This window comes from Pinus tabuliformis, chromosome 2_2 (assembly GCF_031772625.1).
Source record: "Pinus tabuliformis cultivar Carrire ecotype Pingquan chromosome 2_2, CPIR1, whole genome shotgun sequence".
NCBI classification, from domain to species: domain Eukaryota; kingdom Viridiplantae; phylum Streptophyta; class Pinopsida; order Pinales; family Pinaceae; genus Pinus; species Pinus tabuliformis.
Window position 1 is genome coordinate 367,023,777 of NC_142300.1, and position 13,604 is coordinate 367,037,380.

The window sequence follows — 13,604 nt, forward strand, 5'->3', positions numbered from 1 at the left end:
TAAATGCGTTCAGATGCTCTGTCACCGAGTCTCCATCTTTCATCCTCAGGTTATACAGTTTTTCTGCAGGAACAGTTTATTCACCAGAGACTTAGATTGGTCCAAAGTCTTCGCCGTAGCTTCCCCTGATAGATTCAACAATATTGAATCTGAGACACACAATTGTATTGTGCTCTTTGCCTTCCGATCCAACTTCTTCCATTCTTCATTGGACACTCCTATTGGTTTAGTACGTGGATCTACCGTGATCCACTGATCTTTATCCACCAACAGATCCTCCATCTTGAGTTTCCACAACTCAAAACTTTGATCATTAAATTTCTTGATCTCTATATTTTCACTGCTCGCCATATTCTTTCACCATCAAAATTGATCTCGCAGATCTCCCACTGAACAGGGTCTACCATAGGGCCAAGTGAAACCCCTCAGCAAAAAGGTGTCCCTTTGAAGCCAAAACGGCTCTAATACCAAATGTGGGTTTTAACCCCATACAGAAATTACCTGCATACGAATTCTAAAACACAGAAAATAAACAATGCGAGAGCATAACACATAAAACACATATACACAGAGATTTTCCCCTGGATCCCAAAACCGGGACTACCAGCTTGATTTTTCATTATATTCCTTTCAATGTTACAATACATATTTATACATACCGAAGCATCCAATACCATAGACCGAAAAACCATCACGTCCAAAACCGTGCACTGAAAACCATAGGTAGGTTCGCCCAACCTAATATAGGGTCCAAAAAAAAAATTCCCGGGGTGCTGCCCTGAACCCCGTAGAAGGGGGCTACCCGCCCCCCCCTCTAACCCCCCAGTTCACGACGTAGGTTAGTCATGGAAAGAATATAACACAACCCAACAGTGATCCTACACAGATTTCACAAATTTTAACAGTTATCAAGTGGACATTCTTGAAAAGCATGTTTCTTTCTACATTTATGGAAAAATATAAATGAAGCAACAATCTCAACTTTTTGATTGTTTTGCATTCTTAGCATATTAATTTGTTTATTTAAATTACCAAGAATGTCTAGAAAATTGTTAACTTCAGTTTGAATTACCAATCCTGATTTCGATTTACTTACTCTTGCCATAAATGGATCTTGAGGGGATCTTACATACTTTTATTTTCATCTTGATATGTTCTTGCATAGTTCACAAATCTCTTGAAATGACAATTAAGAGACATATCCTTTTCCCACCCAGTTAAGAAGATCAATCCATTCATCTCCTATAGCATTTAGTAGGAGGGTTTTTAATGTGTGTGATTCTAAATTATGCAATTTAGATGTTTTGATATTATAAGTAAATCTCTCCACTAAATCTTCTAGGCTTTCATCCTCTTTTCGGTTCATCTTAAAGACTTCATTTATAAGGTCATGGTCTATGCAATAATCTTTATATTTTCCCAAAAATACTCTTTTCATATCATCCCTTGCCCTTATAGAATTTGTTTCTAAAGTCATGAACCATTTAAGAGCTCTATCCTTCAATGTTGTTGGAAACAAATTCAATTTTTGAATGTGTAATGAGTAGCCATAAGATCTACAAATTATTTCAAATTCAAAAAGAAAGGTTTCTGGGTCTTCTGATCTCATACCTTTGAAGTTAGGAAGTACATATGGAGGGATGTTCTTCATATGAGCATTGACATTAGTTTCTTGAATGGGAAATCCAAAAGGATCTTCCTCATTGTCATCATCTCCATCCATTTCTTCAACCTATTTTGTCACCTCTTCTTCTACCTGCAAAAATAAGAATTCATGATGTGGATGTGTGGCTATTACTACACCACGTGATATAGAGGGGGTAACAGGTGATTGAAGAGGTTTTTTTTTTTTTTGAATCTACTTCTAGGATGTACTAAAATGAGATTAGTCTTATGCAACTAAATGGACGCAACTAAGAATGAGATGCAATTGAAAGCTAACACCTATATATACTTCCTTGAAAACAACGCTAAAATGTTGGGTAATTTAATTGACTATTAAATTACATACATTTATATGTCAATCAGGGCACGTGAGCTTGTGAAGTACACTACACCGTATGTGCTAAGATATTAGCTTTCAATATTTATGCGTAACTGAAATGAATTGGAAACTTCAAAAGGAAATTAGATTCTTTAATATAAATTATGAAAGTACTAGTTTTTGGAAAGGAAATTTATGTTAAACTAGAAAAGAAAACATAAAGATTATTGATCTAAGAAAACATGAGATTTTACCCTATGAAAGCATCGATATTTTGTTCTAAAACCTACAAATTTTAATCTATGAGATCATGAACATTTTAATCTAAGAAAGCATAAACATTTAATCTATGGAAATCATGAGTTTTTAATCTATGATAAGAATAAACAATTAATCTATGTAAAACAAACCATTCATGAGAATATGAAAGAAATGGAAAGCATCTATACTATTCTCACAGACTTCTAGGGGGCCCTCCTGAGGACTGCAAGGTGTTGAAAACTCAGATCAAGAGAAGAGATTTAAATCACCAATTTCATTTAGAGTTGTGCCATATTAAAAAAATTACATTCAATGAAAAAAATAGAGTTCTTCTCCTTCAATAAGCAGAAACAATTACAAATTAAGATCATACTTGAAATCTTTGACCATCCCTCCTCTCATCAAAGAGATTGCAATTTATAGAATTTTGAGTCAATTAATAAACTTAGAATTTTCTTGCTTGAGTTTTGGTCATGAGATCAAATCAAATAAAATTTCATGGCTTTTTGGATCAAAGATCGATCCATATATGATCAAACTTATCTCTATGCCATAAATTTGCTAAATAATAGCTCATTGAGGCCTTTTTGTTGACTGTGCATTAAATGAAAAGTTGAAAAACCGTATATCCACATAATCTGCAGAATAAGGCTCCAAATAACTTCGAAAATATCTGAAATGGTAACGAATTTGAGAAAATTTCTCACTCACAACCTATCTGGGCCCATGCTGAACAAAACCCATGTTTTGTTTTAACAAACTTCGTTTTCATTTGCTTAGAAAACACGTTTGAAGTTGATTGGTCAAAATTGATGTGCTTTTCTCTTGATTTGATGTTGGAGGTCCACATGTGTGAGCTGGGTGGAATTTAACCAATACAAATCCATATTGGAGCTTCTAGAAACCAAGTCCAAGTGTCATTTTTCCTTCTAGAGTGGTGCTACTACCTCAACCATGGAGATAGCTATGAAAACTTGACAAAACTGCAGCAACTTGAACTTGCTAATATGTCATTAGTAAAACCATGCAAAATTTTTCTTAATTCATTAAAAATAATGGAAATAATAATAATAAACCATGTAAACATGTATGCGGGAATTTGGTGCGTTTATGAAGAAATATGGTTAAAAATGATGACAAAGGGTGAATGGAATGATGCGAAAATGGATGGTTTCATCAATAAAATTATGAGAAATTGGAGGCTCGACAGTAGGAATAACTAGATTTGAGTGGAAAGTGAGCTATATATTAAACACACTTTGACACCACTTGATGGACACAATGAGCCTATTTATTTTGTCAATATGATTTTTGGAAATTGTTTCCTTGAAACTGACCTTGGGTGTTATCAAGCACAACCATCACCCATCCCACTAGATACACAATTCGAGCTCCTTCCTTATGCTTCAATTGATGCAAATGAATCTTGTAATATATATGTACACAGTAATACTAATAATAGTATAGGATGCAACATAGTAGCTAATAATAAGTGGACTCTATATTTTGATGGTTTGAAGACGAAAGATGGCTCTGAAGTTGGTTGCTTACTTATAGACCCATGTAACAAGAAGCATATCCTTTGATGTTGTTTGGAGTTTGAGTGTACCAATAATACTACTGAATATGGAGAACTTGTACTTAGATTAAAGAAATCCATCAATTTGAAGGTAGAAATCCTCAAGGTAATTGGTGACTCAGAGGTGGTCACTCGTTAGGTACGTGATACTATCCATTGCGTTTCACTGAATCTTAAAAACTACTAGCAGGATGTATGGAATTTGATTAATAATTTTAAATCTTTTATTATTATTTATGTTCATAGACTTAGAAATGCTGCTACAAATGCATTAGAAAATGCATATGCTAGGATGTCACCATTGAAAAATGGTTTTTCTATTGAAATTATATTTAAACCATATGTTCCTCACAATGTCACTAATTTCTATGTTTTTTATGGCGACCAATAGATGTTGCGGTTCATAGCTAATGCTGACGTATTCAAAGATTCTTCCATAGAAGAGGACAAGCATGATCAGGATTTGTAGGAGGATCTAGTGCAACAAAAGGGAACACTATTACCAAAAGTGTGGTGTCCAAGGAGAAGTTATATAACCTGCATAACTGATTTAGAGGACCAATCAACACAAAGACTCAAAGTTCAAAGTTATCATCTAAACAAGTTAATCTAGGAACTCAAGAACATCCAAAGTAAGTAAACCTCGATACATTTTTTTCTCCATAGGAACGACAGTCATTTATCCACTTATTCAAAAAATACCTTGATCTATTTGCATGGACATACGAAGATTTAAAGAAATATGATACTTGTATTATCCAACACATCATTCCTATAAAAGAAAGGGTAAAACCTTTCCAACAAAAACTAAGGAAAGTTCATCCAACACTAGAATCCCTTATCCAAAAGGAATTGAGAAAGCTACTAGATTCTCAGACCATTTTTAAAGTCAAACACTCCACTTGGGTTTCAAATTTGGTCCCATTTAGGAAGAAGTCCGGTGAAATAAGGTTATGTGTAGATTTTCACAATCTCAACTGGGCATCTGATAAGGGCAATTATCTAGTGCCATGCATGGAATATATCCTCCAGACAGTATCTGGCTATGAGATTTTCTTGCTAGTAGATGAGTTCTTTGGTTTCAATCAAATGCTAGTAGAAGAACCAGATCGATTAAAGACTACCTTCAGAACCAAATGGGGAGCATTCACTTTCAAGAGGATGTCATTTGGACTTATCAATGTCAGTGCTACTTTTCAAAGAGTGATGGACATTTCTTTCTGTGGCCTTATTTGTCATAGTGTAGTTGTTTATTTGGATGATTTTACTATGTTTTCTAAGAGAATATCATATCACGTACGTCATCTGAACCAAAAATTTGAGCAGTGTCGAAAGTATGGAATTTCTCTCAATCCCAAGAAAAGCATCTTCGGTGTGTCAGAAGAGATTCTCTTAGGGAACTTCATTGCAAAAATTGGAATTAAAATTGATCTCGTGAGGGTCAAATCCATTACACATATCCCGTTTCTACTGAATAAGAAGGCTATACAGTCTTTCTTAGGAAAGATCAATTCCATGAGAAAATTCATCTCTGATTATGCTCAGATACTTAAGCTTATACATGAGATGATTAAGAAATATGCAACATACAAATGGGATAAACGGGAAAATGACACCTTCGCTCAAATCAAGTAGGATATTATTGATGCACCCACATTATTTATTCGAGATTATGGAAAATATTTCTTGCTTTATACCTTCACTTTAGACTCATTAATCATAGTCGTACTGACTCAAAAGGATACTGAAGGAAACACACAACCTATTTGTTTTATGAGAACTATCCTACATGGGCCAGAATTAAAGTAACCTACCACAAAAAAACAACCATATGTTGTGTACAAGGCAGTTAAGTATTTCAGGCCCTATCTTTTGAAAGTTCACACGATCATATTTGTACCTCATCCAGCGGTAATAACACTATTCATGAAGTAGGAACTGGGTGAGAAGAGGGATAATTAGATGAACTTCTTACAAGAATATGATCTAGAATTCAAACCAGTTCATACCATAAAGGGTTATGGTCTCTACAAGTTAGCAGTCAAAGCTAGACATGCTCCTGAGCAAGATATTTTAGGTTGGGAGAAGGAGATAGAAATGTATAATATTAAACATGTTCCCCAATCTACATCTACAACATCATGGTATGTTGATCTACAACAATTTCTAGAGCATGGCACCTTTCCCATGCACTTATCGAATAAATAGAAGAGGAAAAGTCACTTAAAAGCTCTATCTTACCAACTAGTTCATGGAGTGCTTTTGAGAAAGCGCCACAACTATGTCCTATTAAGATTCCTTGAGCCACAAGATACAGAGAAGGTACTGAGAGACTTGCATGATGGACTAGAACAACAACAAATAAAGTTATGAGGGCTGGTTCTTATTGGCTCACTCTATTCAAATATGCTCACGCTCATGTCTGAAAGTGCCCAACTTGTGAGAGATGCACAGATCAATATCAAAGGTTAGTCGCCCCACTATTAGTAGTAGAAGTTGAGGAACCATTCTGACATTCGGGCCTAGATTTTATTGGATAATTTTTTCCTCACTCATCAAAGAAACACTGGTATATTTTAACAGTGACAGACTACTTCACTAGGAATTCATCCAATTTTTTCATAGAACATTATAACCTGGTTTGGTGTTCCAACACCACTTTTATTTAATAATGCGACTTACTTTTCATCATTAAAACTTTATGAATTAACATTAGAAAATGGTATTGTACTAAATCATGTATATACTTATTACCCGTAGGGAAATGGTCTAGCTGCATCAACAAACATAAATATTATCCACATAATAAAAAAGCCATCTTCTTTGAGAAAATGAACTTGCATAACACTTTGACCAATGAATTATGGGATGATCATGTAACTCCTAATCCTTCCTTGAATACCTCACCGTACTTTCTGGTTTATAATGAGGAATCTATATTGCCCACGAACCTGTATCCTCCATCCTTGCAACTCTCCTAAGAGTCACAAGGTAAAACCTTCCTTATGGTTTAGAGAAGGATATACACTTTACTCAAACTCGAGGAAGAAAGGTTCAACGCCAAGGAGAGAGTTATTGTTCATAAAAATTGTGTAAAGTGTTGGTTTGATAAAAACTCCGCAGGGGCAAAGAGCTTCACTGTGGGTGATCTAGTACTAAAATGGGATAAACCCCACAAAGAAAAGGGCAGACACATGAAGTTCCAACCTTTGTGGATTTGACCATTCACCATCGAAGAAAGGCTTGGTCATAATAGCTTAAAGCTGAAATCATTAGATAGAAGGATTGACCTCCTTCCAATAAATGGCCAAGACCTTAAGCATTATTTTCAATAACAACTACATGCTTCTCTTCGTGTACAATTTGTTTTGTCTCTTTCCCTTTTTGTATGTGTCACTCCTACATATGTTCCATTAGTCATGTCTTGTTTTTTCATCTTTGTCAATCATTGTACATAAATAATATCCTCATGTAAAAGTGCATGGCTTAAAAGGACTTTATGGTGAAATCAAAGAGAAGTGTGACAACCACAACACTTGGATTTTTGTTTTTCAACTTCTTTGTTTTGGAAAATTCTATAAGTTGAGCTAAGTCTAGATGAAAAATACGATATGTCCAACTGAAGAACTTTGAGGGAAACTATTAGATCTGTGCCTATGATAGTATATAAACTACTCAACTTGGTATAAATCTACTTATGTTTTAACACTTGTACAATCTAGTAGAGAAAGGATAAGGGGAAAATATAAAGCAAGAAAACCAATATCATAGGTTTCAAAATACTTATTTGAAGGGGCAACCTCCTCTTCTCTCAATAAGTCAGGATCACTCTTCTGCCCATTGAAAATAATGAGTGTCAATGCACAGTCCTATTAAATAAATAAATAAAGGGTGAAATAAGAGAAAGGCTTCCTATGCTGGGAGGTGGAGCAAGTGACTTCACTAGGGTACTAACCAGGCTCACTATTAGTGAAGTAATGTTTTTGCTCCTGAAGTGACTCCACCGAGGTATTTTCCAGGCCTATTGTTAGTGGAGCAATACCAAAGATGAAAAATCATACTTGGAATATCGTAAACTCGCCACACAGATTACCCTTTCCTATATTGAAACAATTGTGATATGGTGTATCTTTTGTGTATTCAACCAAGTAGAAGAAAGTGTGGTACTATGTGTATAACTGAGTCAGAAGGGGAAAATCAAGGAAATACAACTGGTGAATCAATACTTCCTAAAGCTATGACCCTTTTATCTCAAATCGATTCCCAAATGGAGAAGTTGAATATCATCCAGTGTGTTTCCAAGTGTTGTCGCTACTACAACACCCTCCAAAAATTTCACTACATTCAAATTTTGGAGCCTACTTTATTGTTGTGTCCAGTGTCACCTTGGTCATCAAGTTTTATTTCATGTCATCCTATATGTTTGAAGTGTTCTTGAGTGTTCTCAAGTGTCATCACATTGAGAAGAACATCTTTGGTGTATTTCATGGTCGCAACATCCTTATTGTTATAAAACGACACTTTTATTTGTAGTCATACACACTTCACCCATTGTACTTGGGGAATTCATGAAAAGTGGAATTTTGATGTATAATTGTCATTTTTAAAAACTTTCTAAGTTTTCTTGATGAGTTGGTATGTGTCATACAAGGTTTTGTGTCTAAAACACATCATGTTCGCCCCTTTTCTTATATTCCAGGCTTAGACAAATTTTGGTTTCAAAGTGAACGCATTAAGGTGAGAGAGCACATGAGTGCACTCTGAAGCCTTGATAAGGAATCCTTTGTTGTTCAGAAATTCTCCATGCGCCCTCCAAGAGCACAAAGCACACTCCCAAAGCCCTTCTCATTTCCTTGTTCTGAACTATGCCCTTCAAGAAACCAAGTCTTCCTTTGATCACACTCCTTCGACTTGAAGAAGTGTTCCCTCCTTGAGTGCATGTTTACACCATAAACGCCTTAAGCTCAACATTTTAACCTTCCACAGTGCACCATGTTCCCTCATGACCCTTTAAGAGCATGAGCGCACTTCGAAGGCATGAAGCTTCACCCTTCAGCTCTCAATTTGTGCCACGTGCCCTCTTGGGTCTCTTGAGCACATGAGCACACCATGAAGGCCTGAAGCCTTCCTCCTTTAGCCTTCAGGACTGCACCTTGACCCCTCCCTCTATTCCTTGAGCACGAAAGGCAGTTGGGAATCCCGAAGCCTTCCCCTTTGTCCTTTGGACTTGCACCATGCACCGTACCTTTATTGTCTCTTCCTCTTAAGCGCATGAATGCATGATGAAGCCTTGAATCCTCCTCACTTAAACCCTTCAGCCATTTTAAGTGTGCCCTTGTGCTCATAATATCTCCTTTCTCTTTCTGAAGCGCATTCAAAAGGAATGAACATAAAATATGCATAAAACATGCTAGACTAGGATATTTTTAGGTTGATGGTTTCTTGTCATGAGTGATTTGCAGCTACAGGTATCCCATGAGAAGCATAGAAATAACACATGAGGAAGATCAGGAAAATATGAAAAACAAAGGAAGCATTGAAGAATAAATAACACATTGAAAGATTTATGATCGAAGCACCCTAAAGACTCCAAGATCAAAGACCCTTTGGAGGGTGAAGGAATCAATTATCAAAAGCTACATGAAGAATGAAGACACAAGTGGGAGCCATGCTATCACTAAAGAAATTCCATGTCATCAATCACTATTATTCTGAGTCATCAAATATATTGACATGTCACGTTTTCATCACATGATAATGTGGAAGTTATGATGCAATATTGTAATCATTGTAAAGACAAATAAGTGGAAGCCCAAGAGTCATGTATAGACAAAAGAGTCATGGAAGTACAAAAGACATGTAATACCAAAAGTCATATGTAGTTACAAAAGTCATTTGGAAGTGTAAAGGTTGTAGAAGTCCAAATGCCATTAGAAGTTGGAAATTCAAGAGTCATGGGGATGTGAAATGTCATGCCTCAAGTTATTAAAGGATCCTCATTTCTCATGTAAATGAATTTTAACTTTGGCTTCTCTCACAAGGAATTGGAGAGATAGAGTTAGTAATTTTGGGGAGAAAGTAGTGGATCTAACACTCCACTGTTGGAGCTAGTGATGTTCATTGTATATACGTATCTTGGAAGTTTTGCTTAATATCGAAGCTGTTTAGGCCAACACATTTTCACACGTGGACTATGGATGTTTCTAAGACTATTATTTGAATGTTTATGATTCGTGTTTTCTTTCACATGTATTAGAGTAATTGAATTATTTCGGTGACTTCGATGCTTAACTTATTGGAAATGTGTTGTAATGTTTATAACGATTGTCACATCTATGTGAACTATTTCGCTTGATGTTAGATGAACCTTTCTCATTCATGTGTGTCTCCATTAGGGTAGTACTATTACTTCTCTCTTAAAGGCCCACTTTATTCCCCCTTTGTAGTTAAATAACCTTGATACATATGCAATTGAATAGTCACAAGGCACACTCACTTTCTCATCGAAAGAACATACAAACTTCTATCTCATGCTGACAGCTAAAGCCAAGGCATAACTTTAAGTAAATGACAGATGTGTTGTATAGATGGGACTCCTACACCAAATGGTTTGAAGTCTACTTAGGACCTCATATCAGAGATATCCCCTATATATTGGTAGTATCCAACATCATCAACAAGTCTTCATCTATCTTATGCTATATTTTGAATCTAACCATGTGAATCAATGTGTTAAGGTCAAACATGGAAACAACCATTTGATTATTGATCAATGATGGAAAACATTAACTGGAATGAATGGAACCACCAACAAGGAAAATGTCCCTTAAGGTAATCAAGTACATTCTATGGAGTGTGAATAAATAACATGAAATCAAACACTCAAAGAATCAATCGGTCGAAGGTCAATGATGTAAACCTATCATTGAATGTGAGGAAAGTTTCCATTAAGGAATACAAGCTCCAAGTAACTGAATGGTTTCCAAATCAACTTCCTAGATAATGTGATGAAGTCAATAGGCAGGAATGTTTCACAAGAGGGCCTTGATGCATCCCCCATAAATGGCATGAAATAAGTAAAAACAATTGAAGTGGAACTAGGAACAATGTGATTTAGGACTAACTCAAGGATGGCCAATGTGATATAAGGCTTTAAATACTTAAAAAATTACTAATTTTGATATGCTCAACATAACAGAAGGATTAGTAACTGAAAGCAGGTTGAACTTTTCTTAAACATATTGATGACAAGATGATTTTCTTTACAACACTGAGTCAAAAAGTGGATCATACATTGAAGTTTAGGACTTTTCAAAGGGGTATGATGAATGAGAGATAAGTGGATTTCCCAACCTTTACAAAAGGAGTGAAATGTTGTTATGTTCAAGAGTGACTTGTTGCCATTAAAAATATATACAGTTTCCCTTCCCAAATTCTCCCCACCATTTCTAATGAGTACCCATTTATTTATATCCAACATTAAGGAGGATAGCGTATGCTTGAAGTATCAAATAATCCTTTAGATGAGTCCTTTTGAGTATTTATAACAAGCCCTAGGAAGGATTGTTTTAGTCCCAATTTACATCTGGCTCCTTCATTTTTTAAATTTTATTAGTCCAATGAAGGCATAACTAGATGTATTTCCATATTTAGAGAGTTTGAAAAGAAATAAAAGTGAAACTCCAAGATGGCCTTTTTCATTTACGTCTAATGAATCCAAAAAAATGATAAAAGATAACTTAATCAGTTCTTTCAATGTAAAGTTTTAATAAGCCCAGAGGAAGTAAAGCTCAGTGTTTTTTCATTTTTAGGGAGTTTGAAAAGAATGCAAGGAATACTCCAAGGATATTCTCTTCTGTAAATTTAGTCTCTTACGGTTGACAAAGGATAAAACAATATAAAGGAGAACTCTTCTAGCCATGATTGACTACAGTATAATTTTTTTTGTAATTAGTCTGTCTAGTGTAAAAGATGCGTAAAATTACACCAAAAATATGCCATGTCTAATCCTTTTAATGAGCATGAAAGGAAACACATTCACTCGAAAAAAATTTAATGTGGACGAAGTCTAAAAAGAGCTTAAAGGAAACTCCACATAGTTTATTTTTCGTGTAGATTTTTTAGACCAAAACAATGATAAAAATATAGTTGATAACCTATTATCATGTATTTGCCAGCATAAGAAGGAATAAAACTAAGCTCGAGATAGGTTTCATTTTTTACACAAGCTTGAAATATAGAAAAAATTTATGCTTGAGATCGCTTTCAGATTTACATGAGCTTGGAACATAGAAAAATATGCTGGGGATGGGTTTCATTTTTACACAGGCTTCAAACCAAGAGAAAAATATGCTTGAGATGGGTATCATTTTTACACAAGCTTGAAACAAAGAAAAAACTATGCTTGAGATAGGTTACCTTGTCCCCCCACATGATCTATAAAGGATAGTGGCTTAATTCTGGTATGATGACCAGAGGCACATGTCCCCCATAATTTACATAGGGAGATTTGTTTCGTATTTTAACAAGCTTAACACAATAAAAAAACTATGCTCATGCATCATGTTCCATTATTCAACGAGCTTGACATAGAAAAGGAACTACTCTCATATTTCTTACCTTGATCATGGATTCCAAGAGGAAAAAGTCATGGAAGTAATACATGTCATGTGATATATATCGATCATGGATTCTAGGAGGTATTCATTGGATGGAAAAATAATTATTTGGAAGGAATGCATGTCAAGGGACTTAATAGGGATAGGATGATCAAGATCCAATATCCCTATTGAAGGATTCACCATATTGGCCACTTGTTATGAAACTAGCTCAAGAAAAGATAGAAAAGATAGATCAACGCCTTAGAATTCAGCCTCTTCGAGGGGGCAACCTCCTTTACATTACATAAATGAAAAATTATTGGATGATTCAAATGACAAAACCTCCTTTCTATATATAGGAGTCTAAAGAGTCACAATATAATCCAGCCGACCTAACAATAATAATATAAAGCCACAAAAATAACAATAGAGGGATTCTATGGGGCACAATAATAACAATATGGGGGCAATAGGGGCACAACAATATTAATAAGGGGTATAACTACAATAGTAATGGGGTAATCACTAGTATTATAGGGACCCAACATGCCCCTCTCCTTCAAGAAAGTGTTTTCCTCAATGCTTGAGTAGTTCTGGATACTTCTACATAAAATTTTCATCCTCCCATGTGGAATCTTCAGCGGATAAGTTCTTCCACTTCATAAGATACTCTGAAATTGAATGATTTCGTAGCTGTCGAGTTCTTGTTTCTGTGACTGCTTCCGGTTCCAATATAATTTTTCCTTCCTCGTCAAGTTCTGGCAATATTGTTTGAACTGGGAGCTTGTCGCCTATAACCTTCTTTAAACATGAAACATGGAAAACTGGGTGCAATCAAGAAGCTACAGGAAGCTCCAATTTGTATGCCATAATACCGATCTTTTGCAACACCTTGTACGGACCATAATACTTTGGTGATAATTTATTATCCTTCTTAGCTTGCTTGAGGGAAATTTGCTTATATGGTTGTAGCCGTAGGAATACCCAATCACCTACATCAAAACTTCTTTCACTGCGATGTTGATCTGCCTGTTGTTTCATTCTATTTTGTGCCAACACGAGGTTATCCTTTAAGAGTTGGAGGACTTGTTGTTGATGTTCGATGTGATGTTCCACTGCCTGAACCTTAGAATTTTCTCTTAAATATGATGTGATGGATGGTGGTTGATACCCATAAAGT